General features: G+C 36.4%; 1 protein-coding gene and 1 long non-coding RNA gene across 2 annotated transcripts in view; one reads left to right on the top strand and one right to left on the bottom strand.

Moving 5' to 3' along the window:
* The window catches only part of ZNF804B (zinc finger protein 804B), a 498952-nt gene that overhangs the window by 442092 nt on the left and 43659 nt on the right, over positions 1-13201 (top strand). The gene's annotated exons all lie outside the window — the stretch shown is intronic.
* The window catches only part of LOC105879378 (uncharacterized), a 367989-nt gene continuing 367003 nt past the window's right edge, over positions 12216-13201 (bottom strand). Inside the window, exon 3 of the long non-coding RNA XR_012921008.1 lies at positions 12216-12359. This is a non-coding gene — a long non-coding RNA (uncharacterized LOC105879378). The remainder of the gene's footprint in view (positions 12360-13201) is intronic.

Here is a 13201-nt window from a genome sequence, read left to right as displayed (position 1 = left end):
TATTTATTTTCTGCTTTGATGATCTGTCCAGCTCTGATAGTGGAGTGTTTAAGTCCCCAACAATTATAATGTTATTATTTATTTCTTTGCTTAGCTCTCATAGAATTAATTTTATATATCTGGGAGCACCTGCGGTGCATGTATATTTAGGATTGCTATACCTTCTTGTTGAATTCCTCCCTTTACCATTATATAGTGACCATCTTTGTCTGTCTTTACCATTGTTTTGATTGGGTTGTTTTTTTGCATCCATTCAGCCAACCTATGTCTTTTGAGTGGCACATTTAAACCATGTGGGATATTCTTCTGTTCATCATATCGAGTAGTGCCTTATTACTTTGTTTTTCTACTCGTGATATTGTTTTATAGGAGTTGTGAGTTTCAGCTGTTTGGGGTGGCTTTATACTGGTGGGTTTCTATTGTCCTGATTCTTATATAATGCAGTTCTGACTATTTCCTGCAGGGCAGGTCTGGTCGTGACAAATTCCCTCAGTGTTTTATTGTCTGGAAAAGACATCAGTTGTGAAACTTAGTTTTGCAGTATACAAAATTCTAGAGTTGCAGTTGTCCTGTTTAAGAAGGTTGAAGATAGGGCCCCACTCCCTTTTGGTTTGTAATGTTTCTGCTGAGAAGTCTGCTCTTAGCCTGAAAAGTTTTCCCTTTTAGGTCAGTTGTTGGTTACATTTATCAGCTTGTAGAATTTTTTTCCTTCATTTTGACTTTGGCCAGCTTGATTATTATATGTCTTGGAGATGTCCTATTTGCTATGTATCTTCCTGGTGTTTGATTACTATCTTGAATCTGGATGTGTGGATCCTGCTAACACCGGGGAAGTTTTCATGAATAATTTCCTTGAATAGATTTTGCATTTTTTAGCTCTTTCTGCTTCTCCCACAGGGATACCTATAATTCATGTTAGTTCAATTTGCATAGTCCCATATCTCTCTAAGTGATTGCTCCACCCTTTTTATTCTCTTTTTTGTCTATTTAAATGACTTGGTTAGCTTGAGAGCCTTGTCTTCAAGCTCTGAGATTCTTTCTTCTCCCTAGTTTAGTTTGTTGCTGAAGCTTTCTGCTGTGCTTTGAAATTCCCTAAATGACTCTTTCATTTCTTTACGTTCTGTTATATCCTTCCTTATGTTGTCTAGCTCATTAGTGACTTTTTCATTAATTTCCTGAAATTTTTTGGCTTATTTTTTTTAACTTTCTCTTCAATTCCATTCATCTAATTTACCATCCATATTCTGCATTACATTTATGTCATTTCAACAAGTTCCTTTTTGTTGGAGTTTACTACTGTAGCTCCATTGTGATGATCCCTCATGAGTATTGATCTATTTTGATTTTTCATGTTGCCAAGGTTCTTTTGCTGGTTTCTTCTCATCTGAAACCTCTTTTCTTGTGTCATGCTTAGTAGGTTTTCAGGGCACCCGTTCCTTACTAGGAATTCTCCTGCTTAATTAGAGGGAGAAGTCCCTAGATGGCACTTTTATTTTTCCTACTCTAGAATATTGATGTGGCGGGAGAGGGGTGTGTGCACTAGAAGCCTGTAATGGAGCTGTTTTGATTTATTCTGTTTACCTCTGATTTCCTCTGTTTAACCCTGTGCTGGATGCTGTTTGTGCTGGTATTGGGTTGTCCACCAAATAATTGTAGGATGTTCAAGTTGGCAGCTGGGTGAGACTCTCTTCCCTGAGGCTTGTGTTGTGGGGATTGCTCTATCTGGGGCCTCCCCACAGAGATGACAGTGGCAGCTGGGTAAGACTATCTAGTCAGTGTTCATGGGTTCTTAGGCAGCGGGCATTTGCTCAAACCAGTTCCCAGTGTACTGGCGACTGGAGGCTGGGGGATCCCTGGCAGGGTGTTGGCATTTGGAGCAGTACCACTAGCCTTGCAGCAGTGATGAAGGCTCCAGGATGGGCTCTTAGGGCCCAAGTGCAGTGCTTGAATCTTGGGCAGTGTCCAGGACCTAGCAGGAGCTGTGGAGCCACAGAGGCAGAGCCTCAGTCTCCAGCGTGAGAGTCTCAGAGCCAGGACTGGGGAGGAGCCAGAAGCAAGACTTCTGAGCAGGGCCTCAGAGCTGAATGCAGGGCATGCAGGTGGTGGGGCTGATCCAACATGGAGGGTGGGATGAGGGCCAAACCGGCAGCAAGCAGTTGGAACCTGGAGGTTAGAGTCCGGTCTGAGTAGGTATGGGTATAGATGCCAAGTCACACAGTCAGAGGTTGGTTCCAGCAGCCAAGGGACTATGGAGTTCTCCCTGCCCCACCTTGGACCCACTGAAGCAGTTGCCCAAAGCCTCCCAGGTTGGAGCCTGCAGTGCCTCACTCAAGCCCCATGCTCAGATCCATTGTAGGGGAAGGGTGCTTGGCTTCCAGTTATCAAGTATGGCTTAGAGGAGCTTCCGGTTAACCTGTTCCCTCCCCAGCCTAGTGGGGCTGATATGAAGGCCACTGCTGCAAAGGTGAGTCCTATGTTGACCTGGCACCATGCACCCAAGAGCTCAGGATGGCCTTAGCTGCTGCCCTATCCCTACCGTGCCTATTGTCTGGTGCAATGACTCCACAGAAACTCCAGGAAGGTCACCAGACTGTCTAGGTAGAGGTCTGTGGTGGTGGAAGGAGCCCTCTCCCAACTTGGTCGCAGTGCCTTATGGGGTTAGTGTGGCACCCCAGCACTCCATCCTCCTATATCCTCCTATTCTTCCCCACATGTATTTTGATCTTGTCAAATAGATAGCCCCATTACCTTTCTTCCCCCACTAGTGTCCCATGTTGCTTCTCTGTGGTTTCACAATGTTCCTTCTGAGAAGAGTTGTCCATAGGTAGGCACCTACTTGCAGTTGACTCTTCTTTCCATGACAGCTGTGGGCTTGTGGGCTGCTCCTAGTCTGCCACCTTTTTTCCCTCCTGAGGTCTCTTTCTGATAGTGGCTTCAGGACTAACTCTTCCAGCAATGACAGCTGGACCTTGCTCTTACTCCTGCTGGCTGCAGTGGGGGAAGCGTTCCCTGGGTGGAGACGCATACTCACACCTTGCTTGCTGCAAGCTTCCTTCCTTGCAGGAACAGTTTATTCAGGGACCAAGGCATGAAGCAGTGGCAGGGGTGCTCTCTCAGGGTTCAGGGCCCTGGTCCCCTTTAAATGTCAGGAATATTATTCAAGGTTTGGCTTTTGTCCCTCCCTTCTTCCTACATTGTATATTCTCTGGGCGATGATATCTATACCCAGGATTTTGTCTTTACTTGACATCCTGGGGACTCCCAAATATATCCTCCTGACTTGAACTCATTTTGGGGCTTCAGTACTGAACATCCAACTGCTACCTGCACATCTCTGTTAGGATGTTCCAAGGATACTTCAACTTCAATATTTATCTTTGACCTCCTCCCATCCCTACTCCAAACCTGTTACTCTGTATTACTTGTTTAGTAAATAAACTCTCCATTCAAACAACCAAAAAACAAAATTTTCTCAGTATCTGGAGGTTCTTTCTGTGTTCATTATTTTATTCTGGTGTGTGTGATGTAAAATTGGATTGAGAATGATAGTTTTTTATCTCCAGCACCATGTCCTGTTGATTTATAGGGGTTGCCTCGAGTACAAAGTTGAGAAAGATAGTGAGGTCACCTCCAGAGTCAGAAGGAACTACCGGAGTTAATGATGGATAGATGAAATGACAAAGGTAGGGAAGAGTAGCAGCATCTTGCCCTAAATTTATTATTCATGACCCTAGATTATAAAGGCCATAAGGTAAGTGTGTGTGTGTGCATATGTGCATGTGTCTTATTTGTGATAAATGTTTTAGTCAATAAATGGATAAGCACAGAAAGGATGCTTTAGACACGGAGACCAAAGTCAAAGAAGAGTGAAGTGGAATTTCTGAGTTACTAAGAAGAGGTTAATAACTTAATTTGCATAGATGGAAGCTTATGTTCATACAGTTGATGGGAAAAATTTAAATTGGACCCTAATTGGTTAAGGAGGCATTTATACCAACTTAAAGAATTTGCATTTTAAAAAATACAAAAATATAGTAGAATGTCATTCTTTCTGATATTATTGGAATTTATTTTATTCCATGTACATTTATTTTTAAAAACTTTTCTGACAGGGGAATTTGAAAAAATAAAATGTTACAGTGTTGAACAATAATAATTATGCTAATAAACTAGAAACATTTTGTGAAATACAGATTATTTTTCTACTTTAATTAAGAAATAGAAGTAACAGTAGTAATACACCTTCTGTCTACAGTGTCACCCACCATCTGTTTGTTTCTTGACCCTTAGCAGCAGTACCAGGCAGGGAAGGAAACCAGCCCTGGAGTGGGTACAGCCACATTAATTTCCACTGGGGCTTCCTAGTAAGTACCCATATTGCAATTCTTTTAGGGAGAGACCTATGGTCACTACATTTCATAGCAGACATCTCAGCTAATGGAAGAAGTGATAGTTTAATGGATTCTCTACAGCCATAAGTACAAATAATTGATGCAAGTATTCTACTATTGTCTATTTTGAGATTTTATTCCTCCCACTATTTGTCAGAGAATTTTAGGTTTGCAAATAGATCCTTGAAGATGTCATTCAGGGCCTTCACTGACCTCTAGAATAGGGCCATTTCTATTCGTCTTCTGAGCAACTGCCCTATTTGTCTTTAACAAGCCACCAGAATAGCTACCCTAACACCCCTACTGTTGCTATTTCTGATATTACCAGTCTAGCACCAAGGTTGAGATATTTTTTCTCTTTCTCATCCTCAGACAGCTATGAAAAAAGAACTGTTCTTTGTGATAAAGGTCATATTTACATTTCTGAGTTTTGAGTGACTGCACTGCCTGATGTTAATATATATTATAAATAATATGAACTCTCAAATTTCCAAGTAGCAGCATCGACTGTAAATAAATATATCTTAGCAAGAACTATAGGAGAGCTATAAATCAATGATTCCTTTTAGTTTTAAAGATGCAGATTTAATAAACTATAACTTTCTTTTCTCTAAGATACAGTTCTACATAACAAACCAAAGTGCCAAATACAGTCCCAGTCATTCCAAAGTTCTTCTTGCATGAATCACCTTCCCTCACATGTTATCATAACATTAATCTTTCATTTAACTTCAAGGTGAGCTCTGTTTCACTCTGTGGAGTCAGACTCTGTACTTTGTCATTTCAACCACACATTCCTTCTCATTATGTTACCTTATATGGTTGAAAAATTATTGGCACTGTAAGAAGTAGAGTTTTTATTAGGTGCATTATTAAAAAATATTTATTTCTACTTTTTCAGGAAGTAAAAATGGTGAGAAAATGGCTCCAAAAACTTAGTAACACTATCGTGTGTGTGTGTGTGTGTGTGTGTGTGTGTGTGTCTTTGGAGGGTGTTGTCAGTGCAAAGAATTTTGTTAAAGTTGCATATACTTACTGAACTAAGTTCTATCAGTAGCTCATGAATCAATTAAAACAGTTCTATGCTACTAAATTGGGAAAATTATTTATTTGAAAGGAGACTTTCTCCCAGAATTGAGGAGTTGACTGTTTGGAGTGATTTGCCCAACTGATTGTTTTATTACTCTGCAGATCCTGATTTAATCACTTTTTTATATTCTTGTATTCCCTGCTTTCCATTTGTTGATATAAAACTGTGTTTCACCTTTATCTCCTCAGACTATGAAATGTATCTACTACTTTTCAAACCTATATTTTCCACTTGCTGGTTATTGGATCTCCTCCTCCTCCTCTATGAATTTGCTCTATCCATTGTAATTACCCTGTTTTGTATATTCTACCTTTTTCTCACAATAGCTACTGAAGACCAAAGAGAGAACTCATTTAATTTAATTTAATTAATTAATTAATTTGTTTATGACAGAGTCACACTCTGTTTCCCGGGCTAGAGTGCCATGGTGTCAGCCTAACTCACAGCAACCTCAAACTCCTGAGCTCAAGTGATCCTTCTGCCTCAGCCTCCCAAGTAGGCTACAGGCATGTGCCACCATACCCGGGTAATCTTTTCTATATATTTTTAGTTGACCAATTAATTTCTTTCTATTTTTAGTAGAGACAATGTCTCTCTCTTACTCAGGTTGGTTTCTAACTCCTGACCTTGAGCGATCCACGTGCCTCAGCCTCCCAGAGTGCTAGGATTACAAGCAAGAGCTAGTTTTAGGTATGACTGCATCTATGGGTTCAAATGATAATATTTTCTTTTATCTCTTCACTCTATTTCCCTGTGTGTATTATTAAAACTTGCTTCCACCAAATACGGTCTAGTTCCACATGAGATATGGTGTGTGGATATAAATATGTTCAGGCCATATCCTCAAAACTAATCATTGCAGAAGAAAGGACTACTGGTTGTCCAGAATCAGTGTTCTTTGGGTTAGAACTACTGCCGGAATCACACAGAATGGGTAGTGGGGAAGAAGCCATTTTCCAATAGAAGAATGCTTCTTCACTGGGAGAAGAGAAAAAGCAACGCTGAATGTGCAAGCAAACAGAAGTCCTCTATATATGTTTGTTTCTTAACATAGAAAGTAACTTCCTATGTTGGATAGGATATAAACATAGAAATAAAAAGAGATTTGGAGTGATTATTAAAAATCTGATTTGTGACATATGGTGGGTTTTTTATGTTGATTGGAAATATAGATTGCACTTTAGGGTAATAAAGTGGATTGCCTTCACTATATTACTCCCTATGTAATTATTCTTTTTCTGGAAATAATATTTTTTTAGTCATCTAAATTCTGCCTAGATTTGATGTTGCTCTTTTTACACATATTGCTGCAATGGACCTTTTGACTCAAGTCTACTGAAAATCTTTCTCCTGTGTTTATTAAGGACACCATCTTCCTAAAAGTAATGACTGCTTTTCTTTCTTCATAGTACTTTATTGCATTATCTTTGGCAGTGTTCAAGACTGTATTTCCAACTACCTATCAACAAACACACACAAAAATCACGATACACTATAAGTCTGATTTTTGATAATCACTCCCCAATCTCTTCCTATTCCTCTGCTTCTATCTTAGCCAACAATTTTACCCAATTCTTAATTAAGGCACTTAGGGAGGTCAGAATCAACATTGGCTTTTCTCTTTCTCATCTGCACATGCAATATATCAGCAAATCTTTCGACTTCCTTAGAGTCTATTTTCTACTTTCCACTAACGTTGCAAAGATTTCATCATGAGACCTTCCTTAAACTATTCCAACAGCTTTCTAATGTGCCTGCAATCTCCATTCTCCACCATTCCAGGTGTCAGACACAATGCTACCTTATTAATTTTTCTACAAGGTAAATTTGTCTTTTAGGAAACTGAAGATTCTTAAAAACCTTTATTGTGTCTCATTAGTTTATAAAATAAAGTTTAAATTTCTCGATATCAAATTCTTCAATTATTATTGTTTTTCACAATAGTCCTACCATTGTACATTCCATATTTCAACTACCTTGAGATATTTGCCATTCTTCGAGCATGTTGTGCTCTTTAATGCCTCTGTATCTTTGTTCATATTGTTCTATCTACCAGGAATACTCTTCTCCATTGAACTCATAGTCTTCTAAGGCACAGGACTTAGATATTACCTGGCACATAGCAGATGCTCAATAAATTGTGTCAAATATACAAATTAATTAGTACTTAATTTATGTTTAATTACATATTTTCTAAATTTGGGCAATAATTTATACCTTGAGTACTTCACAGGCAAAATCAGGAAGGTTTTTATCAAAATTTATTAAAAATGTATTAATTGAAATTTGTTTTAATCAACCTAATGTGGTAAACTTATTTCATAAACACAAAACAGGAACAAAAAAAATCTATGGTATAATTATTAGAGATGTGTTCTTAATAATTCTAAATAAAGGTATTTTGAGGTTGAAGGCAGTGTTCTAAACAATAGATACAGTCTAAAAGTATGGTTTTTTGAGTGCCTTCCACAAAATAACTGTAAAGTTTTCTGGCTATCCCTTTATGGTCCTGTCACTTTTAAATTATTCTGTGAACTTTATTTGTAGCACAACAACTCTCTGAGAGTTGGAGAAGGAAAAAATTGCCTTTATCTTCATCTTTCTCCTTCTTATAGATTTATGGTTGAAACTTTTCTTAAAAGGAAAAATACACACACCATTCAACATCAGATTGAGAAAACAAAACAAGCATTTAATTAACTCTCTCAGACAGAACACTGGAAAGGCCAATTCCAAATCTGTGTATCTGTTTCCCAGCTTTGGGTCAACGTTGCATTTATACTGCCGCTGCTGTGGTGTTTTCCAAAAAGTGTTTGGAAAGCAGAGGAAAACAAATATTATTAAATTGATTTTCCAATGCTTGTGTAGCTGCAGTTTTAGAAATGAAACAGTTCTTTTTTGTGAACCTAGAAATGGCTTAACTGATTAAAAGATTACTTCTTATATGTAAATAATTTTTAAAAATTAATCTTTATAACAAACCTAAGCATTGTGTCATCATAAGAATGCACAACTCTATAAGTAGTTTTGAAGATATGTTACTAAAACCAGAGTCTAAAAGAAAAGTTGAACTTCAAAGGACAGACTAAAGCAGTGACCTCATGCTACTCACTACAGACAACATTAGACAATAAGGGCCATCAAAATGGAAACCAAGCTTCATGAAAGGAAAGTGCTAAGTTTTCTTCCTATCAAAGATTGCTTTCTGCCAGGATTTCTAATGACATCTTCAAGATTACAGATGAAAGGCAAGTCCAAATGGCTAGGTGGAGTTGTTGGTCAAATGTTTCATTTTATTATAATTAATTTCCAAATTAAACTTATTTAAAGTGGTCAAGTTCTAATTAAATAGTAGAATTTAATCTACTTTTAGCCAACTTATAAATATTTACCACTAGAAGCTCACAAACAGTATGCTTGGTTTCATGTTTTCCATTTGCAATACCTCTTTAACTGAATTTGATGATACTTAAGTTAACTAGTATTAAAATATTTGGCAAATATAGCATTTTTAAACTTTATCATATATTTGTACTTAGTGTGAGTCTCAGGGTATTGCAATTCTTAGTCTTTTTATCACTTTACTCTGCTGAACAATGTAGACAGCATACTCTAAATCACAAAAGCTTTTTTCCTCCTCCTGAAAAATATCATATCTGTGTCCCAGTGTATATGTTTGTGTCTTTTGGGCTATGTGTGAATATCCTGAATTTACTTGCATAGGTACCTAGACATATACACTCAAATAATTTAAAACAACTTTAGTCTGTAGTCAAATTTAATTTAATTTTTCAGTTTAGTGTCTCATATGTAAATATATACATATATATATGAAAATAGGAGAGAAATTCCCCAAACACGCAACAAATGCAGCAATAAGGAAGCATAACTTGTGAGTATATTTAGTTTATCAGTTATATGTGATGCTAAAGTTCACCATCAAAGACATCTAAAGTATATTTTTTCAAGATGCTGACATTTTAATATCTGTTAACATATTGTATAATATTTGTTCAACCATCAGTGTTTTGTAGTAAATTTCAAAAGTATGACCATCTGTATCTTTCTCTCACTGCATGATTGATACTGAGAATTTAACAGCATAATTGTATCCTGTAGAGCTAATCATATATCCTGTTGCTCATGAATTTATATTGTAAAATGTATTTTTAAGGGATACTTAAGATTTGCATATGATAGCTATAAACGATAGATTGGCATGGTTATGAATTTATTATCAAAGTTGTGTTTAAAATATTAATTAATAATGTTATATTTGGTTCCCAAAGGAGAAAAAGCAATAGCTATTAATTGTTTCATATGAGTCTCTTAGCAACTTTTGAAGAACTGCATTTTCACCAACAAAATCTCAAGTGCTATGATAACATTTTAAATGTCGCTAACCAATGCTAAATTACAGTGGAACACCTAAGATAATATATATCTTACATTAACATCATTAATTTATGTCAACCAGGATAATTTGTGAAAATTCATAATATTAGGGCTCTTATTTTAGTTAGCACAGTTAAAAAAATACAAAATCAGAAAACCAACTAGAATTTCTGGTGCAACTGATATGACGAGCCTAGATTATGACACAATCCTCTGCTTTAACCATGGCACAGCCAAGTACAATGTGGATATAGACTATAACAATAGCAAAAAATGACATAGCGGCGATCAAAATGAAATAAATCTCTGTAGACTATGAATACATCAAAAACAAAGTAAGGCACAGTGCTGATGGATTCTGAATCCAAGAGCAAGCAAAAGTATTTCCACAATTGTAAAGTAAGGAGTAATAAGTATAATCCACTTAGAGTTCAAAACTCTCTGCTTGACATATATGGCCCTGGGGTAGGCTTCTCCATCCTAGAAAAATATAACTTTTACAGTGGGAAACTACAATTGTGGCTACTGTTTTTAATAAGCTGCACCCCAAGAAGGCTAGCAAATATACGAATATGAAGTGGTACATGTGCCTGCTATATTGTAAATATCCTAATGGTGCAGAAAAGCAATGGCCACCTGAGACATGATTTGGGTGGAGACTCAGTGATGGGTAATTTAAAAAATGATAATAAAAAAAAGAGGAGTTGACAAAAATAACAAAACAGTAACTACAAAATAAAGACTTTCTACTCAAAGTGAGCTTCAAAATAAAATGCCAAAACAATGAGGAAATCAAATGATAAATGTGGGGAATAATACTGCCCCCTAAATAGCAGGTCCCGATATCTGCAAACTATATGTGCTGCCTTGTTTGGAAAACAAGTCTTTGTGATTAAGAAAAAGTATCTCGAAACAGTACTATTCCCTTGGTTTAGCAGGGTGGCCCTAAATAAAATCACATGTGTCCTTATAAGGGGAAATAGATGGATATTTGATGATACACAGAAGAGCCTCTTCTATGTGATCATGGAGGCAGACGTTGGAATGATGTAGTCTCAAGCCACAGAATGCCAACAGCAACCAGAAGCTGGAAAACGCAAGGAACAGATTCGGCCCTAGACCCTCTGGAGGGAGTGTGGCCCAGCCAATACCTTGATTTCAACCCAGTGAATCCATCCAGACTTTTGGCTGCCAGAATTCTGACAGAATAAATTTCTGTTGTTTTAAGCTAGCAAGTTTGTAGTGGTTTGTTACAGTAGTCATAGAAATATAATACAATAAGAGATACAGCTAACAAAATCAATCAAAACATAAAATTAAACATAATTAACTTTCTCCATAACAAATTCATGTTCTGCAAAGATGAAAATTTTAACTAAATATGTTCAGGGTACATAAAACATGGAGTAAAATAACAACTGGAGGTTTTGAAAATAAAATGTTGTCATTAGAAATAATCAATTTTATTAAAAACATCTAAATGTTCAAGAACAGCCACTAAAATTGACATGACTGAAGAAAATATTAATAAATTGGAATGTGAAAAAAAATAAAAAAATAAATTGGAATGTGGTATTGAAAAGTGGAAACAAATAAATACAAGTTTTTAAAAATAGCAGTTGAGCATCAACTTGTTCCAAATAGCACATAGTACCTGGTAGTATGCTTACCCTGCAGTAAAAAGCTATAAAACTAAATATATACAAACACACATACAGTTGACCCTTGAAAAACATATATTTTAACTGTGAAGGTACACTTATATGTGGAAGTTTTTAAATAAATATTTTGGAAAGATTTTTGGAGAATTGTGAAAATTTGAAAAAAATCTCAAACTGAGTAGCCTACAAATATCAAAAAACTAAGAAAGAGTTGCGTATGTCATGAATGCAAAAAATATATGTATATATTAGTCTATTTTATAGTTTGCTACCATAACAAATATGCATAAATATGTTATAAAAGTTAATATTTATTAAAACTTACACATATACTTAGAGACCATACATTACACCATTCACCATCAGGAAAAATATAAACAAATGTAATGATACAGTATTAAATCATAACTGCATAAAATAAGCAACGGTACATACTCTCAACAGTACCTACTCTCCTACTCTAATAATAGCATTGCCATCTCCTGTTGCTATTGTAGTGACCTCAAGTGTTGTGAGTACACACTTAAAACGTTATGTGATACTAATCATCTCCACGTGGGCAGTACATCATTTCAGTAAATTGCATATTTCAGTAAAAAGTGATCTCTCCTAGTTCTTGTTTACTTTTCAACTTGTTTAGTGCATTGCCATAAACTTTGAATACAACCATGGGACGAATACAAAGAGCCACAAGTGATGCTGGAAGTGCTCCCAACAAGCAGAGGCAATTCATGACATAAAAGAAAAAGTTGAATTTTTTGATATATTCTATAGATCGAGGTCTGCAGCTGTAGTCACCCGCCATTCTTAGATAAATTAATCCTGTGTAAAAAAAAATAAAAGAAAAGGAAATTCATGAAGTCATCAGGTATGCTAACAGGTACAAAAACATTACGCATTTTGTGAAATACCTTTTAATCTTGTTTTGAAAATATAGCTTTTATGTGGGTGTAGGATTACTATAATAAAAAAGGCATACCTATAGGCTCTAATATGATTTAAAAAAAAAAAAAAAGCAAAGTCATTATATGACAATTTAAAGCCAAAGGAAAGTGAAGGATCTAAAGCTAGAGAATTTAATGCCACCAAAGGATGGTTTGATAATTTTAGAAATAGGTTTGGCTTTAAAATGTCAAGCTAACAGGAGAAGCAGCTTCTGCCAACCAACTGGCAGCTCATGAGTTCCAAGACACTATTAAGAAAATTATTGAAGAAAAAGAATATCTGCTTGAACAGGTTTTTAAGGTAAATGAAAGTTCCATATTCTGGGGGAAAAATGTCACAAAGGACATTTATTAGTAAGGAAGAGAAGCGAGCACCATGATACAAGGCAGAAAGGGATAGGCTAACTCTACTGTTTTGTACAAATACAGTTGGGTTTATGATCAGTTGGATTTATAAAACTACTAGCCCCTGAGCCTTGAAGGGAAAAGATAAACAAAAACTACCAGTCTTTCAGCTGTACAACAAGAAGGCCTTGGAAAACAAGAACACTTTTTTTTGGATTAGTTCCACTGATGCTTTGTCCCTGAAATCAGGAAGTACCTTGGCAATAAGAAACTGCCTTTTAAAGTTCTTTTGATATTGTACAGTGCCCCTGGCCACCCAGAACTCCACGAGTTTAACACCAAAGGTCTCAGAGTGGTCTATTTGCCCCTGAACAC

The sequence above is a fragment of the Microcebus murinus genome, chromosome 9, assembly GCF_040939455.1.
Source record: "Microcebus murinus isolate Inina chromosome 9, M.murinus_Inina_mat1.0, whole genome shotgun sequence".
In the NCBI taxonomy this organism is placed as follows: domain Eukaryota; kingdom Metazoa; phylum Chordata; class Mammalia; order Primates; family Cheirogaleidae; genus Microcebus; species Microcebus murinus.
Note: the sequence above shows the minus strand (reverse complement) of the source record. Positions and strands in the feature narration are given on the sequence as shown.